The following is an 18409-nucleotide window of genomic DNA, read 5'->3' as shown; positions in this document are numbered from 1 at the left end:
TAGACCGGTGGAAATGTGTCCTTTGGTCTGCAGTCCAAATTTGAGATTTTTGGTTCGAACCGCCGTGTCTTGGTGAGATGCGGTGTGGGTGAATGGATGATCTCCGCATGTTTATTTCCATCCGTAAAGCATGGAGGAGGAGGTGTTATGGTGTGGTGGTGCTTTGCTGGTGACACTGTCTGTGATTTATTTAGAATTCAAGGCACACTTAACCAGCACCGCTACCACAGCATTCTGCAGCGATACGCCATCCCATCTGGTTTGGGCTTAGTGGGAATATCATTTGTTTTTCAACAGGACAATGACCCAACACCTCCAGGCGGTGTAAGGGCTATTTTACCAAGAAGGAGAGTGATGGAGTGTTGCATCAGATGACTTGGCCTCCACAATCCCCCAACCTCAACCCAATTGAGATTGTTTGGGATGAGTCGGACGGCAGAGTGAAGGAAAAGGAGCCAACAAGTGCTCAGCATATGTGGGAATTCCTTCAAGACTGTTGGAAAAGCATTCCAGGTGAAGCTGGTTGAGAGAATGCCAAGAGTGTGCAAAGCTGTCATCAAGGCAAAGGGTGGCTAAGTTTATTTGTTGAACACGTTTTTGGTTACTACACTATTCCATATGTGTTATTTCATAGTTTTGATGTCTTCACTGTTATTCTGCAATGTAACAAATTGTAAAAATTAAGAAAAACCCTTGAATGAGTAGGTGTATCCAAACTTTTGACTGGTACTGTATATGTGTATTAAAGTAGTCAAAAGTTTAGCATTTGGTCCCATATTCCTAGCACGCAATGATTACATCAAGCTTGTGACTCTACAAACTTGTTGGATGCATTTGCTGTTTGTTTTGGTTGTGTTTTAGATAGAAATGAATGGTCAATAATGTATTGTGTCATTTTGGAGTCACTTTTATTGTAAATAAGAATATAATATTTCTACATTAATGTGGACGCTACCGTGATTACGGATAGTCCTGAATTAATCGTGAATAATGATGAGTGAGAAAGTCAGATGCACAAATATCATACCCCCTCAAAAAATATTAACATCTCCTGTTATTGCAGTGGTTATTGTAGTGGTGAGATGTTAGCAAGTCTTGGGAGTATGATATTTATGCCTCTCTAACTTTCTCACTCATCATTATTCACGATTCATTCAGGACTATCCATAATCACGTGTCACAAAACTTGGGCCAAATTGCCAGTAGAAAGGTGCAGCTCATTGATGGCTACAAGAAGCATTTGTCTGCAGTTATCTTTGCCAAAGACTGTGCTACCAAGTACCAGCTCCAGGGTGCCAACAATTTGTCCATGCCATTTGTCTTTACTTTCTAAATTTAAATTTACAAAAATAAAATTGATTCTGCAATGTTGAAAATCCAATAACAAGGTGTGTGGAGTCCAAAAGATTTTTCAACTTCAACTTATTTTAGAAGAAATAGGGAATTATTGAAGAAAAGTGCAAGGGTGCCAATATATTTGGCCACAAATGTATGAACTAGATGCGGTTAATAATAATGACATCATCATAATGACATCATCATCTGTATTGCTGCCTGAAATATTACATGTGGAACCTTTGTAACCTTCTAAAGAATCTAAATAACAAAAACAACGACAAGAAATAAAATGATTTTGTGGTAAAAGATCATCTCTGTGAATGCTGGGAGAGAGAAGAGGAATGAGAGAAAAGTGGGAGTGTGGTTCATATTTTATTAGGGGACAGACAGTCAACTGAAGAGATAAGACACAGACAGTCAACTGAAGAGATAAGACACAGACAGTCTACTGAAGAGATAAGACACAGACAGTCAACTGAAGAGATAAGACAGACAGTCTACTGAAGAGATAAGACACAGACAGTCTACTGAAGAGATAAGACAGACAGTCTACTGAAGAGATAAGACACAGACAGTCAACTGAAGAGATAAGACAGACAGTCTACTGAAGAGATAAGATACAGACAGTCAACTGAAGAGATAAGACAGACAGTCTACTGAAGAGATAAGACACAGACAGTCAACTAAAGAGATAAGACACAGACAGTCAACTGAAGAGATAAGACGCAGACAGTCAACTGAAAGATAAGACGCGGACAGTTAACTGAAGAGATAAGACGTAGAGAGTCAACTGAAGAGATAAGACACAGACAGTCAACTGAAGAGATAAGACGCAGACAGTCTACTGAAGAGATAAAACACAGACAGTCAACTGAAGAGATAAGACACAGACAGTCAACTGAAGAGATAAGACACAGACAGTCTACTGAAGAGATAAGACACAGACAGTCAACTGAAGAGATAAGATACAGACAGTCTACTGAAGACATAAGACACAGACAGTCTACTGAAGAGATAAGACACAGACAGTCAACTGAAGAGATAAGACACAGACAGTCAACTGAAGAGATAAGACAGACAGTCTACTGAAGAGATAAGACACAGACAGTCAACTGAAGAGATAAGACACGGACAGTCAACTGAAGAGATAAGACGCAGACAGTCAACTGAAGAGATAAGACGCTGACAGTCAACTGAAGAGATAAGACGCAGACAGTCAACTGAAGAGATAAGACACAGACAGTCAACTGAAGAGATAAGACGCAGACAGTCTACTGAAGAGATAAGACACAGACAGTCAACTGAAGAGATAAGACACAGACAGTCAACTGAAGAGATAAGACACAGACAGTCAACTGAAGAGATAAGACACAGACAGTCAACTGAAGAGATAAGACACAGACAGTCAACTGAAGAGATAAGACACAGACAGTCAACTGAAGAGATAAGAAACAGACAGTCTACTGAAGACATAAGACACAGACAGTCAACTGAAGAGATAAGACACAGACAGTCAACTGAAGAGATAAGACACAGACAGTCAACTGAAGAGATAAGACACAGACAGTCTACTGAAGAGATAAGACACAGACAGTCTACTGAAGAGATAAGACACAGACAGTCTACTGAAGAGATAAGACAGACAGTCAACTGAAGAGATAAGACACAGACAGACTACTGAAGAGATAAGACACAGACAGTCAACTGAAGAGATAAGACACAGACAGTCTACTGAAGAGATAAGACACAGACAGTCTACTGAAGAGATAAGACACAGACAGTCTACTGAAGAGATAAGACACAGACAGTCAACTGAAGAGATAAGACACAGACAGTCTACTGAAGAGATAAGACACAGACAGTCAACTGAAGAGATAAGACACAGACAGTCAACTGAAGAGATAAGACACAGACAGTCAACTGAAGAGATAAGACAGACAGTCTACTGAAGAGATAAGACACAGACAGTCTACTGAAGAGATAAGACAGACAGTCAACTGAAGAGATAAGACACAGACAGTCTACTGAAGAGATAAGACACAGACAGTCTACTGAAGAGATAAGACACAGACAGTCAACTGAAGAGATAAGACACAGACAGTCTACTGAAGAGATAAGACACAGACAGTCTACTGAAGAGATAAGACACAGACAGTCAACTGAAGAGATAAGACAGACAGTCAACTGAAGAGATAAGACACAGACAGTCTACTAAAGAGATAAGACACAGACAGTCTACTGAAGAGATAAGACAGACAGTCAACTGAAGAGATAAGACACAGACAGACTACTGAAGAGATAAGACACAGACAGACTACTGAAGAGATAAGACACCAACAGACTACTGAAGAGATAAGACACAGACAGTCAACTGAAGAGATAAGACACAGACAGACTACTGAAGAGATAAGACACAGACAGACTACTGAAGAGAAAAGACACAGACAGACTACTGAAGAGATAAGAAACAGACAGACTACTGAAGAGATAAGACACAGACGGACCACTGAAGAGATAAGACACAGACAGACTACTGAAGAGATAAGACACAGACAGACTACTGAAGAGATACGACACAGACAGACTACTGAAGAGATAAGAAACAGACAGACTACTGAAGAGATAAGACACAGACAGACTACTGAAGAGATAAGACACAGACAGACTACTGAAGAGATAAGACACCGACAGACCACTGAAGAGATAAGACACAGACAGACTACTGAAGAGATACGACACAGACAGACTACTGAAGAGATACGACACAGACAGACTACTGAAGAGAGAAGAGAAGAGAAGAGAAGAGAGGAGAGGAAAAAAATGAAAATAGCACTAAAACCTGTTAACATTATTTTTGTATGACTACAACATCTCTTTACCCTACACATACAATTATATGTAAGGTCCCTCTGTCAAGCATTGTATTTCAAACACAGATTCAACCACAAAGATCAGAGGTTTTCCAATTTTTCGCAAAGAAGGGCACCTATTGGTAGATTGGTATAAAAAAAAGCTGACATTGAGTATCCGTTTGAGCATGGTGAAGTTATTAATTACACTTTGGATGGTGTATCAATACACCCAGTCACTACAAAGATACAGGCATCCTTCCTAACTCAGTTGCCGGGGAGGAAGGAAACCGCTCAGGGATTTCACCATGAGGCCAATGGTGACTTTAAATAAGTTACAGAGTTTAATTTCTGTGATAGGAGAAAACTGAGGATGGATCAACAACATTGTAGTTACTCCACAATACTAACCTAACTGACAGAGTGAAATGAAGGAAGCCTGTACAGAATAAAACATATTCGAAAACATGCATCCTGTTTGCAATAAGGCACTAAAGTAAAACTGCAAAAAATGTGGCAAATAAATTAATTTTATGTCCTGAATACAAAGTGTTGTGTTTGGGGCAAATCCAACACAACACATCACTGAGTACCACTCATCATATTTTCATGGATGGTGGTGGCTGCATCATGTTATGGGTATTGCTTGTCATCGGCAAGGACCAGGGAGATTTTTAGGATAAATATAAATGGAATAGAGCTAAGCACAGAAAACATCCTGGAGGAGACCCTGGATCAGTCTGCTGTCCACCAGACACTGGGAGACTAGAGGAGACCCTGGATCAGTCTGCTTTCCACCAGACACTGGGAGACTAGAGGAGACCATGGATCAGTCTGCTTTCCACCAGACACTGGGAGACTAGAGGAGACCCTGGATCAGTCTGCTTTCCACCAGACACTGGGAGACTAGAGGAGACCCTGGATCAGTCTGCTTTCCACCAGACACTGGGAGACTGGAGGAGACCCTGGTTCAGTCTGCTTTCCACCAGACACTGGGAGACTGGAGGAGACCCTGGTTCAGTCTGCTTTCCACCACACACTGGGAGACAAATTACCTTTCAGCAGGACAATAACCCTAAAACACAAAGCCACATATTGAATGTTCCTGAGTGGCCTAGTTACAGTTTTGACTTAAATCGGATTGAGAATCTATGGCAAGCCTTGAAAATGGCTGTCTAGCAATGATCAACAACCCACTTGACAGAGCTTGAAGAATTTAAAAAAGAATAATGTGCAAATATTGTACAATCCAAGCGTGCAAAGCTCTTAGAGACTTACTCAGAAAGACTCACAGCTGTAATTGCTGCCAAAGGTGATCCTAACATGTATTGACTCAGGGGTGTGAATACTTATGTAAATGAGATATTTCTGTATTTCATTTTCAATACATTTGCAAACATTTCTTAAAACATGTTTTCACTTTGTCATTATGGGGTATTGTGTGTAGACGGGTGAGAAAATCATTATTTTAATTCATTTTGAATTCAGACTGTAACAACAAAATGTGGAATAAGTCAAGGGGCATGGATACTTTCTGAAGGCTATGTCAATCAATCAATCAATCAATTTTATTTTATATAGCCCTTCATACATCAGCTGATATCTCGAAGTGCTGTACAGAAACCCAGCCTAAAACCCCAAACAGCTAGTAATGCAGGTGTAGAAGCACGGTGGCTAGGAAAAACTCCCTAGAAAGGCCAAAACCTAGGAAGAAACCTAGAGAGGAACCAGGCTATGAGGGTGGCCAGTCCTCTTCTGGCTGTGCCGGGTGGAGATTATAACAGAACCATGCCAAGATGTTCAAAAATGTTCATAAATGACAAGCATGGTCAAATAATAATCAGGAATAAATCTCAGTTGGCTTTTCATAGCCGATCATTAAGAGTTGAAAACAGCAGGTCTGGGACAGGTATCGGTTCCATAACCGCAGGCAGAACAGTTGAAACTGGAATAGCAGCAAGGCCAGGCGGACTGGGGACAGCAAGGTGTCAGCATGCCCGGTAGTCCTGACGTATGGTCCTAGGGCTCAGGTTCTCAGAGAGAAAGAGAGAACGAGAGAATTAGAGAGAGCATACTTAAATTCACACAGGACACTGGATAAGACAGGAGAAGTACTCCAGGTATAACCAACTGACCCCAGCCCCCCGACACATAAACTACTGCAGCATAAATACTGGAGGCTGAGACAGGAGCGGTCCGAAGACACTGTGGCCCCATCCGAAGAAACCCCGGACAGGGCCAACAGGAAGGATATAACCCCACCCACTTTGCCAAAGCACAGCCCCCCGCACCACTAGAGGGATATCCTCAACCACCAACTTACAATCCTGAGACAAGGCCGAGTATAGCCCACAAAGGTCTCCACCACAGCACAAACCAAGGGGGCGCCAACCCAGACAGGAAGATCACGTCAGTAACTCAACCCACTCAAGTGACGCACCCCTCCCAGGGACGGCATGAAAGAGCACCAGCAAGCCAGTGACTCAGCCCCTGTAACAGGGTTAGAGGCAGAGAATCCCAGTGTAGAGAGGGGAACCGGCCTGGCAGAGACAGCAAGGGCGGTTCGTTGCTCCAGAGCCTTTCCGTTCACCTTCACACTCCTGGGCCAGACTACACTCAATCATATGACCTACTGAAGAGATAAGTCTTCAGTAAAGACTTAAAGGTTGAGACCGAGTCTGCGTCTCTCACATGGGTAGGCAGACTGTTCCATAAAAATGGAGATCTATAGGAGAAAGCCCTGCCTCCCGCTGTTTGCTTAGAAATTCTAGGGACAATTAGGAGGCCTGCGTCTTGTGACCGTAGCGTACGTATTGGTATGTACGGCAGGACCAACTCGGAAAGATAGGTAGGAGCAAGCCCATGTAACGCTTTATAGGTTAACAGTAAAACCTTGAAATCAGCCCTTGCCTTAACAGGAAGCCAGTGTAGGGAAGCTAGCACTGGAGTAATATGATCAAATTTCTTGGTTCTAGTCAGGATTCTAGCAGCCGTATTTAGCACTAACTGAAGTTTATTTAGTGCTTTATCCGGGTAGCCGGAAAGTAGAGCATTGCAGTAGTCTAACCTAGAAGTAACAAATGCATGGATCAATTTTTCTGCATCATTTTTGGACAGAAAATTTCTGATTTTTGCAATGTTACGTAGATGGAAAAAAGCTGTCCTTGAAACAGTCTTGATATGTTCGTCAAAAGAAAGATCAGGGTCAAGAGTAACGCCGAGGTCCTTCACAGTTTTATTTGAGACGACTTTACAACCATCAAGATGAATTGTCAGATTTAACAGAAGATCTCTTTGTTTCTTGGGACCTAGAACAAGCATCTCTGTTTTGTCCGAGTTTAAAAGTAGAAAGTTTTCAGCCATCCACTTCCTTATGTCTGAAACACAGGCTTCTAGCGAGGGCAATTTTGGGGGCTTCACCATGTTTCATTGAAATGTACAGCTGTGTGTCATCCGCATAGCAGTGAAAGTTAACATTATGTTTTCGAATAACATCCCCAAGAGGTAAAATATATAGTGAAAACAATAGTGGTCCTAAAACGGAACCTTGAGGAACACCGAAATGTACAGTTGATTTGTCAGAGGACAGACCATTCACAGAGACAAACTGATATCTTTCCGACAGGTAAGATCTAAACCAGGCCAGAACTTGTCCGTGTAGACCAATTTGGGTTTCCAGTCTCTCCAAAAGAATGTGGTGATCGATGGTGTCAAAGGCAGCACTAAGGTCTAGTAGCTCGAGGACAGATGCAGAGCCTCGGTCTGACGCCATTAAAAGGTCATTTACCACCTTCACAAGTGCAGTCTCAGTGCTATGATGGGGTCTAAAACCAGACTGAAGCATTTCGTATACATTGTTTGTCTTCAGAAAGGCAGTGAGTTGCTGCGCAACAGCTTTTTCTAAAATTTTTGAGAGGAATGGAAGATTCGATATAGGCCGATAGTTTTTTATATTTTCCGGGTCAAGGTTTGGCTTTTTCAAGAGAGGCTTTATCACTGCCACTTTTAGTGAGTTTGGTACACATCCGGTGGATAGAGAGCTGTTTATTATGTTCAACATAGGAGGGCCAAGCACAGGAAGCAGCTCCTTCAGCAGTTTAGTAGGAATAGGATCCAGTATGCAGCTTGAAGGTTTAGAGGCCATGATTATTTTCATCATTGTGTCAAGAGATATAGTACTAAAACACTTAAGTGTCTCTCCCGATCCCAGGCCCTCGCAGAGTCTGTGCAGATCCAGGACAGCTAAGCCCTGGAGGAATACGCAGATTCAAAGAGGAGTCCGTAATTTGCTTTCTAATGGTCATGATCTTTTCCTCAAAGAAGTTCATGAATTTATTACTGCTGAAGTGAAAGCCATCCTCTCTTGGGGAATGCTGCTTTTTAGTTAGCTTTGCAACAGTATCAAAAGAAATTTTGGATTGTTCTTATTTTCCTCGATTAAGTTGGAAAAGTAGGATGATCGAGCAGCAGTGAGGGCTCTTCGGTACTGCACGGTACTGTCTTTCCAAGCTAGTCGGAAGACTTCCAGTTTGGTGTGGCGCCATTTCCGTTCCAATTTCCTGGAAGCTTGCTTCAAAGCTCGGGTATTTTCTGTATACCAGGGAGCTAGTTTCTTATGACAAATGTTTTTCGTTTTTAGGGGTGCAACTGCATCTAGGGTATTGCGCAAGGTTAAATTGAGTTCCTCAGTTAAGTGGTTAACTGATTTTTGTCCTCTGACGTCCTTGGGTAGGCAGAAGGAGTCTGGAAGGGCATCAAGGAATTTTTGTGTTGTCTGAGAATTTATAGCACGACTTTTGATGCTCCTTGGTTGGGGTCTGAGCAGATTATTTGTTGCGATTGCAAACGTAATAAAATGGTGATCCGATAGTCCAGGATTATGTGGAAAAACATTAAGATCTACAACATTTATTCCATGGGACAAAACTAGGTCCAGAGTATGACTGTGGCAGTGAGTAGGTCCAGAGACATGTTGGACAAAACCCACTGAGTCGATGATGGCTCCGAAAGACTTTTGGAGTGGGTCTGTGGACTTCTCCATGTGAATATTAAAATCACCAAAAATTAGAATATGATCTGCTATGACTACAAGGTCTGATAGGAATTCAGGAAACTCAGAGAGGAACGCTGTGTATGGCCCAGGAGGCCTGTAAACAGTAGCTATAAAAAGTGATTGAGTAGGCTGCATAGATTTCATGACTAGAAGCTCAAAAGACGAAAACGCCATTTTTTTTTTGTAAATTGAAATTTGCTATCGTAAATGTTAGCAACACCTCCGCCTTTGCGGGATGCACGGGGATATGGTCACTAGTGTAACCAGGAGGTGAGGCCTCATTTAACACAGTAAATTCATCAGGCTTAAGCCATGTTTCAGTCAGGCCAATCACATCAAGATTATGATCAGTGATTAGTTCATTGACTATGACTGCCTTTGAAGTGAGGGATCTAACATTAAGTAACCCTATTTTGAGATGTGAGGTATCACGATCTCTTTCAATAATGGCAGGAATGGAGGAGGTCTTTATCCTAATAAGATTGCTAAGGCGAACACCGCCATGTTTAGTTTTGCCCAACCTAGGTCGAGGCACAGACACAGTCTCAATGGGTATGGCTGAGCTGACTACACTGACTGTGCTATTGGCAGACTCCACTAAGCTGGCAGGTTGGCTAACAGCCTGCTGCCTGGCCTGCACCCTATTTCACTGTGGGGCTAGAGGAGTTAGAGCCCTATCTATGTTGGTAGATAAGATGAGAGCACCCCTCCAGCTAGGATGGAGTCCGTCACTCCTCAGCAGGTCAGGCTTGGTCCTGTTTGTGGGTGAGTCCCAGAAAGAGGGCCAATTATCTACAAATTCTATCTTTTGGGAGGGGCAGAAAACAGTTTTCAACCAGCGATTGAGTGCTGAGACTCTGCTGTAGAGCTCGTCACTCCCCCTAACTGGGAGGGGGCCAGAGACAATTACTCGATGCCGACACATCTTTCTAGCTAATTTACACGCTGAAGCTATGTTGCACTTGGTGACCTCTGACTGTTTCATCCTAACATCGTTGGTGCCGACGTGGATAACAATATCTCTATACTCTCTACACTCGCCAGATTTATCTTTAGCCAGCACCATCTTTAGATTAGCCTTAACGTCGGTAGCCCTGCCCCCTGGTAAACAGTGTATGATCGCTGGGTGATTCGTTTTAAGTCTAATACTGCGGGTAATGGAGTCGCCAATGACTAGGGTTTTCAATTTGTCAGAGCTAATGGTGGGAGCCTTCGGCGTCTCAGACCCCGTAACGGGAGGAGTAGAGACAAGAGAAGACTCAGACTCAGACTCCGACTCGCTACATAATGGGGAAAACCGGTTGAAAGTTTCTGTCGGCTGAATGAGCGACACCGGTTGAGCATTCCAACAGCATTTCCCTCCAGAAGCCATGAGAAAGTTGTCCGGCTGCGGGGACTGTGCGGGGGGATTTATACTAACGTTACTATCTGTACTTACTGGTGGCACAGACGCTGTTTCTTCCTTTCCTACACTGAAATTACCCTTGCCTAACGATTGCGTCTGAAGCTGGGCTTGTAGCACAGCTATTCTCGCCGTAAGGCGATCGTTCTCCTGTATATTATGAGTACAGCGACTGCAATTAGAAGACATCATGTTAATGTTGCTACTTAGCTTCGGCTGTTGAAGGTGTTGACGAACCATGTCCAGATAAAGCGTCCGGAGTGAAAAAGTTGAATGAGGGAAGAATGTTGCGATGGAAAGTTGCGATGGAAAAAAGCAACAAAACGCACAGCAACACGTCTGCAGATTCAACAGGAAGTGACAACAGGAAGTGACGCAATAGATAATAGTCCAGGTTTCCAAAAATAGGGGAAGTAAATTCAGCTTCATCTCAAGTTATAAAATGAATCTAACCAAATCAGACCTACTACCTCTCAAGGACCAGATGGAGGACTCCATCTCTACTTATGGAATCCCAATCGTTTCCCATTTTAAGTATTTTTGAGTAGATAAAACCATTGCCAGAAACTTTAACAGAACGCTCAAATCAATTCATCTGTCCTCAGTAGAACAGAATAATATCCCAGTTGCTTTAACCAGCAGATTATCAATTGTTAAAATGAATATATTATCACGGCTGAATTTCTGTAGTTCAATGCTTCCCATGGCTTCCCCTTCTGGCTATTGGGATACAATTCATAGCACGGTTTCAACATTTATATGGCAAAGTAAATGATCCCGGATACAATTAACACATTTACAAAGAGGGAAAGACATAGGAGGACTATCCGTAGAAAACTTTACATTTCATTTCCAGGCACTAGTATTTCGCCCTATTTCCTAAATTGGTTTAGACATGATTCTTCCGTCCCCTGGCTGAGTGTAGAGATACATATTGTATCTTATTGCCCTGGAAGAGGTGGTCTTCACTGATATATCCCTTAAACAATGTAATATGGTGTCTCCTATGGCCCTGGAAGAGGTGGTCTCCACTGATATATCCCTTAAACAATGTAATATGGTCTCTCCTGTTGGTCACTGATATATCCCTTAAACAATGTAATATGGTCTCTCCTGTTGGTCACTGATATATCCCTTAAACAATGTAATATGGTGTCTCCTATTGGTCACTGATATATCCCTTAAACAATGTAATATGGTCTCTCCTGTTGGTCACTGATATATCCCTTAAACAATGTAATATGGTGTCTCCTATTGGTCACTGATATATCCCTTAAACAATGTAATATGGTGTCTCCTATTGGTCACTGATATATCCCTTAAACAATGTAATATGGTGTCTCCTATTGGTCACTGATATATCCCTTAAACAATGTAATATGGTGTCTCCTATTGGTCACTGATATATCCCTTAAACAATGTAATATGGTCACTACTGTTGGTCACTGATATATCCCTTAAACAATGTAATATGGTCACTACTGTTGGTCACTGATATATCCCTTAAACAATGTAATATGGTGTCTCCTATTGGTCACTGATATATCCCTTAAACAATGTAATATGGTGTCTCCTATTGGTCACTGATATATCCCTTAAACAATGTAATATGGTGTCTCCTATTGGTCACTGATATATCCCGTAAACAATGTAATATGGTGTCTCCAGTTGGTCACTGATATATCCCTTAAACAATGTAATATGGTCTCTCCTGTTGGTCACTGATATATCCCTTAAACAATGTAATATGGTGTCTCCTATTGGTCACTGATATATCCCTTAAACAATGTAATATGGTGTCTCCTATTGGTCACTGATATATCCCTTAAACAATGTAATATGGTGTCTCCTATTGGTCACTGATATATCCCTTAAACAATGGAATATGGTGTCTCCTATTGGTCACTGATATATCCCTTAAACAATGGAATATGGTGTCTCCTATTGGTCACTGATATATCCCTTAAACAATGTAATATGGTGTCTCCTATTGGTCACTGATATATCCCTTAAACAATGTAATATGGTGTCTCCTATTGGTCACTGATATATCCCTTAAACAATGTAATATGGTGTCTCCTATTGGTCACTGATATATCCCTTAAACAATGTAATATGGTGTCTCCTGTTGGTCACTGATATATCCCTTAAACAATGTAATATGGTGTCTCCTGTTGGTCACTGATATATCCCTTAAACAATGTAATATGGTCTCTCCTGTTGGTCACTGATATATCCCTTAAACAATGTAATATGGTGTCTCCTATTGGTCACTGATATATCCCTTAAACAATGTAATATGGTGTCTCCTATTGGTCACTGATATATCCCTTAAACAATGTAATATGGTGTCTCCTATTGGTCACTGATATATCCCTTAAACAATGTAATATGGTGTCTCCTATTGGTCACTGATATATCCCTTAAACAATGTAATATGGTGTCTCATATTGGTCACTGATATATCCCTTAAACAATGTAATATGGTGTCTCCTATTGGTCACTGATATATCCCTTAAACAATGTAATATGGTGTCTCCTATTGGTCACTGATATATCCCTTAAACAATGTAATATGGTGTCTCCTATTGGTCACTGATATATCCCTTAAACAATGTAATATGGTGTCTCCTATTGGTCACTGATATATCCCTTAAACAATGTAATATGGTGTCTCCTATTGGTCACTGATATATCCCTTAAACAATGTAATATGGTCTCTCCTGTTGGTCACTGATATATCCCTTAAACAATGTAATATGGTGTCTCCTATTGGTCACTGATATATCCCTTAAACAATGTAATATGGTGTCTCCTATTGGTCACTGATATATCCCTTAAACAATGTAATATGGTGTCTCCTATTGGTCACTGATATATCCCTTAAACAATGTAATATGGTGTCTCCTATTGGTCACTGATATATCCCTTAAACAATGTATTATGGTGTCTCCTATTGGTCACTGAAATATCCCTTAAACAATGTAATATGGTGTCTCCTATTGGTCACTGATATATCCCTTAAACAATGTAATATGGTGTCTCCTATTGGTCACTGATATATCCCTTAAACAATGTATTATGGTGTCTCCTATTGGTCACTGATATATCCCTTAAACAATGTAATATGGTGTCTCCTATTGGTCACTGATATATCCCTTAAACAATGTAATATGGTGTCTCCTATTGGTCACTGATATATCCCTTAAACAATGTAATATGGTGTCTCCTATTGGTCTCTGATATATCCCTTAAACAATGTAATATGGTGTCTCCTATTGGTCACTGATATATCCCTTAAACATTGTAATATGGTGTCTCCTATTGGTCACTGATATATCCCTTAAACAATGTAATATGGTGTCTCCTATTGGTCACTGATATATCCCTTAAACAATGTAATATGGTGTCTCCTATTGGTCACTGATATATCCCTTAAACATTGTAATATGGTGTCTCCTATTGGTCACTGATATATCCCTTAAACAATGTAATATGGTGTCTCCTATTGGTCACTGATATATCCCTTAAACAATGTAATATGGTGTCTCCTATTGGTCACTGATATATCCCTTAAACAATGTAATATGGTGTCTCCTATTGGTCACTGATATATCCCTTAAACAATGTAATATGGTGTCTCCTATTGGTCACTGATATATCCCTTAAACAATGTAATATGGTCTCTCCTATTGGTCACTGATATATCCCTTAAACAATGTAATATGGTGTCTCCTATTGGTCACTGATATATCCCTTAAACAATGTAATATGGTGTCTCCTATTGGTCACTGATATATCCCTTAAACAATGTAATATGGTGTATCCTATTGGTCACTGATATATCCCTTAAACAATGTAATATGGTGTCTCCTATTGGTCACTGATATATCCCTTAAACAATGTAATATGGTGTCTCCTATTGGTCACTGATATATCCCTTAAACAATGTAATATGGTGTCTCCTATTGGTCACTGATATATCCCTTAAACAATGTAATATGGTGTCTCCTATTGGTCACTGATATATCCCTTAAACAATGTAATATGGTGTCTCCTATTGGTCACTGATATATCCCTTAAACAATGTAATATGGTGTCTCCTATTGGTCACTGATATATCCCTTAAACAATGTAATATGGTGTCTCCTATTGGTCACTGATATATCCCTTAAACAATGTAATATGGTATCTCCTGTTGGTCACTGATATATCCCTTAAACAATGTAAACTACGCTTTGCTCACACAAGTTCTATTTTGCGCAAAATTGAAAAACAATGTAACTGGGAATCAAAATGGCATGGCCATACTCCAATATTTCACAATAATTCCATGCGATCTGGGATCGGCCTTTTGCATCCCCCCAATGGTCCAAATGCCTTTTGCATCCCCCCATTGGTCCAAATGCCTTTTGCATCCCCCCATTGGTCCAAATGCCTTTTGCATCCCCCCAATGGTCCAAATGCCTTTTGCATCCCCCCATTGGTCCAAATGCCTTTTGCATCCCCCCATTGGTCCAAATGCCTTTTGCATCCCCCCATTGGTCCAAATGCCTTTTGCATCCCCCCAATGGTCCAAATGCCTTTTGCATCCCCCATTGGTCCAAATGCCTTTTGCATCCCCCCAATGGTCCAAATGCCTTTTGCATCCCCCCATTGGTCCAAATGCCTTTTGCATCCCCCCAATGATCCAAATGCCTTTTGCATCCCCCCATTGGTCCAAATGTGGAATCCGTATCCTTGCCAATATCATGGACAGTAATGGTTTGAGAACATTTCATGATTTGAACGATACATACACATTACCATGCTGGCCTATGGAGTCTCTTGGGAAACCCAACTACCCAAACATCCAATGATGGGATTTATACATAAATGATGTGGTAGCCATGCTGGTTAAGTGTGCCTTGAATTCTAAATAAATCACAGACAGTGTCACCAGCAAAGCACCCCCACACCATAACACCTCCTACTCCATGCTTCACGGTGGGAACTACACATGCAGAGATCATCCATTCACCTACTCTGAGTCTCACAAAGACACGGCGGTTTGAACAAAGAATCTCAAACTTGGACTCATCAGACCAAATGACAGATTTCTACAGGTCTAATGTCCATTGCTCGTGTTTCTTGGCCCAAGCAAGTCTCTTCTTCTTATTGATGTCCTTTAGTAGTGGTTTCTTTGCAGCGATCGACCATGAAGGCCAGATAAAGCAACACCTCACGGCACAACGCCTCTGCCCTATTTGACCTAGATAGTTTGTGTGTATTGATATGTAGGCTACATGTGCCTATAAAAAAATTGATGTAGTTCTGTCCTTGAGCTCTTCTTGTCTATTAATGTTCTGTATTATGTCATGTTTCATGTTCTGTGTGGACCTCAGGAAGAGTAGCTGCTCTTTCACAACAGCTAATGGGGATCCCCTAATAAACCCCAGGGAAGAGTAGCTGCTGCTTTCACAACAGCTAATGGGGAATCCCTAATAAACCCCAGGAAGAGTAGCTGCTGCTTTCACAACAGCTAATGGGGATCCCTAATAAACCCCAGGAAGAGTAGCTGCTGCTTTCACAACAGCTAATGGGGATCCCAATAAACCCCAGGAAGAGTAGCTGCTGCTTTCACAACAGCTAATGGGGATCCTAGTAAAATACCAAAAAATTCACGCAGTCTCGTCTGAACAGTTGATGTTGAAATGTGTCTGTTACTTGAACTCTGTGAAGCATTGATTTGGGCTGCAATTTCTGAGGCTGGTAACTCTAATGAACTTATCCTCTGCAGCAGAGGTAACTCTGGGTCTTCCTTTCCTGTGGTGGTCCTCATGAGAGCCAGTTTCATCATAGCGCTTGATGGTTTTTGCGACTGCACTTGAAGAAACTTTGAAAGTTCTTGACATTTTCTTGATTGACTGACCTTCATGTCTTCAAATAATGATGGACTGTTGTTTTACATGTACATTTTAGTCATTTAGCAGACGCTCTTATCCAGAGTGACTTACAGTTAGTGAAAACGTTTTTTTTTTCATACTGGCCCCCCGTGGGAATCGAACCCACAACCCTGACGTTGCAAACGCCATGCTCTATCAACTGAGCTACATCCCTGCCGGCCATTCCATCCCCTACCCTGGACGACGCTGGGCCAATTGTGCGCCGCCCATGAGTCTCCCGGTCGCGGCCGGCTGCGACAGAGCCTGGATTCAAACCAGGATCTCTAGTGGCACAGCTAGCCACTAGAGCCAGCTAGTTTTACTTGGCTTATTTGAGCTGTTCTTGATATAATATGGACTTGGACTGTATACCCCCCTACATTGTCACAATACAAATGATTGGCTCAAACACATTACAGTTTTTTCCAACTGCTTACACACGTTTTCAAAACTATGTCTCCTTTTTTTCAAAACTCTACACACAATTCCCAAAACTGCACACACAAAATGCAAAATGCCTCACATCTCCTTCAAAATGTAACACTGCATTCAAAATGCCGTAAACACATGTCAGAATGAAGCATTTGCATCAAATGGCAAACACATCTTTCATAATAGTACATTTTTGGATATATCATGTAAACACTGTTGTTCTAAATCTAAAGCTCTTTGGTCTTTCATAGGCTTATATATACATTTCAATACAATGTTCTACAGTGAAAGTAATCTGCTGAGAGGGGTAACAAGTACACTGTAAACACCAATGCAATGTAGAAACAGAAAATATGTATTAGGCCAAACATTACTGTTGTATACAGTAGCACACAACAAAACCATAAACATATGTAAACCAAAAGTATATTCTTTAGAATACAGTAAAGAACACAATTGTGTGTGTGGGGTCCCGGGGGCAGTCCAGGAATTGGTAGGGGGGTGGGCAGTCACCAGTGCTAAGCTACGCTTCATCTCTTCTCCGGGCTGGGTCTGGCCACAATACTTTGTCCACATCACAAGATACGTTTTCTCTTGCCAAACATCGAGGGAAGTATCTCCTAGCATGGCGTATCCAACCTTGGACAGAGGCAACCTCTATGTCCCCACATGCGTCCTCCATTGCCTGGAGAAGCGGCATGCGGGCATAGGGTTGGCAATCATACACTTTCCAGCGCCAGGCTGAGAAGAATTCCTCTATGGGATTTAGAAAAGGTGAATATGGGGGTAGGTACAAAACTACAAATTGTGGATGGGTGGCAAACCAGTTTTGGACCAGAACAGCCCGGTGAAAACTAACATTGTCCCATATAACCACAAATCTAGCAGGCTCCTGATCTGGATCAGGGACAAGCATTGTGTAAATTGCATCCAGAAAAGTGAGCCTATGGCCGGTCTTGTACGGACCCAGTGTGGCATTGTGATGGAGGACCCCGTTTTGAGTGATGGCAGCACACATGGTTATATTACCCCCACGCTGTCCAGGGACATTGGTAATTGCCCTCTGTCCTTTTACATTTCTTCAGCGGCGCCTGGTTTTGGTGAGGTTGAAGCCAACCTCATCCACATAAATAAATCTCCTTCCTTCTCTTCTTTGCCCTCGTCCTCTTCTTCCTCTTCCTCTTCCTCTTCATTTTCCTCTTCCTCCTCCTTCTCCTCTTCCAACACTTCGTCTTTGAATTTGTCCTCGTTGTTGTCCCCTGCCTCTCCCTCCTACTCCTCTTGCTCTCTGTCCATTGTTGGCATCCATTGTTCAAAACAGGTAATCTGACCTTTGACCTATTTATAGGCCTATACTACAGTAAAGCAGTGATTGGTTAGTGATCAGTTAAGCAATTAGTGTTTGCACATG

The sequence above is a fragment of the Coregonus clupeaformis genome, unplaced genomic scaffold (assembly GCF_020615455.1).
Source record: "Coregonus clupeaformis isolate EN_2021a unplaced genomic scaffold, ASM2061545v1 scaf2232, whole genome shotgun sequence".
Taxonomy (NCBI): domain Eukaryota; kingdom Metazoa; phylum Chordata; class Actinopteri; order Salmoniformes; family Salmonidae; genus Coregonus; species Coregonus clupeaformis.
This window is presented reverse-complemented; position numbering follows the sequence as displayed.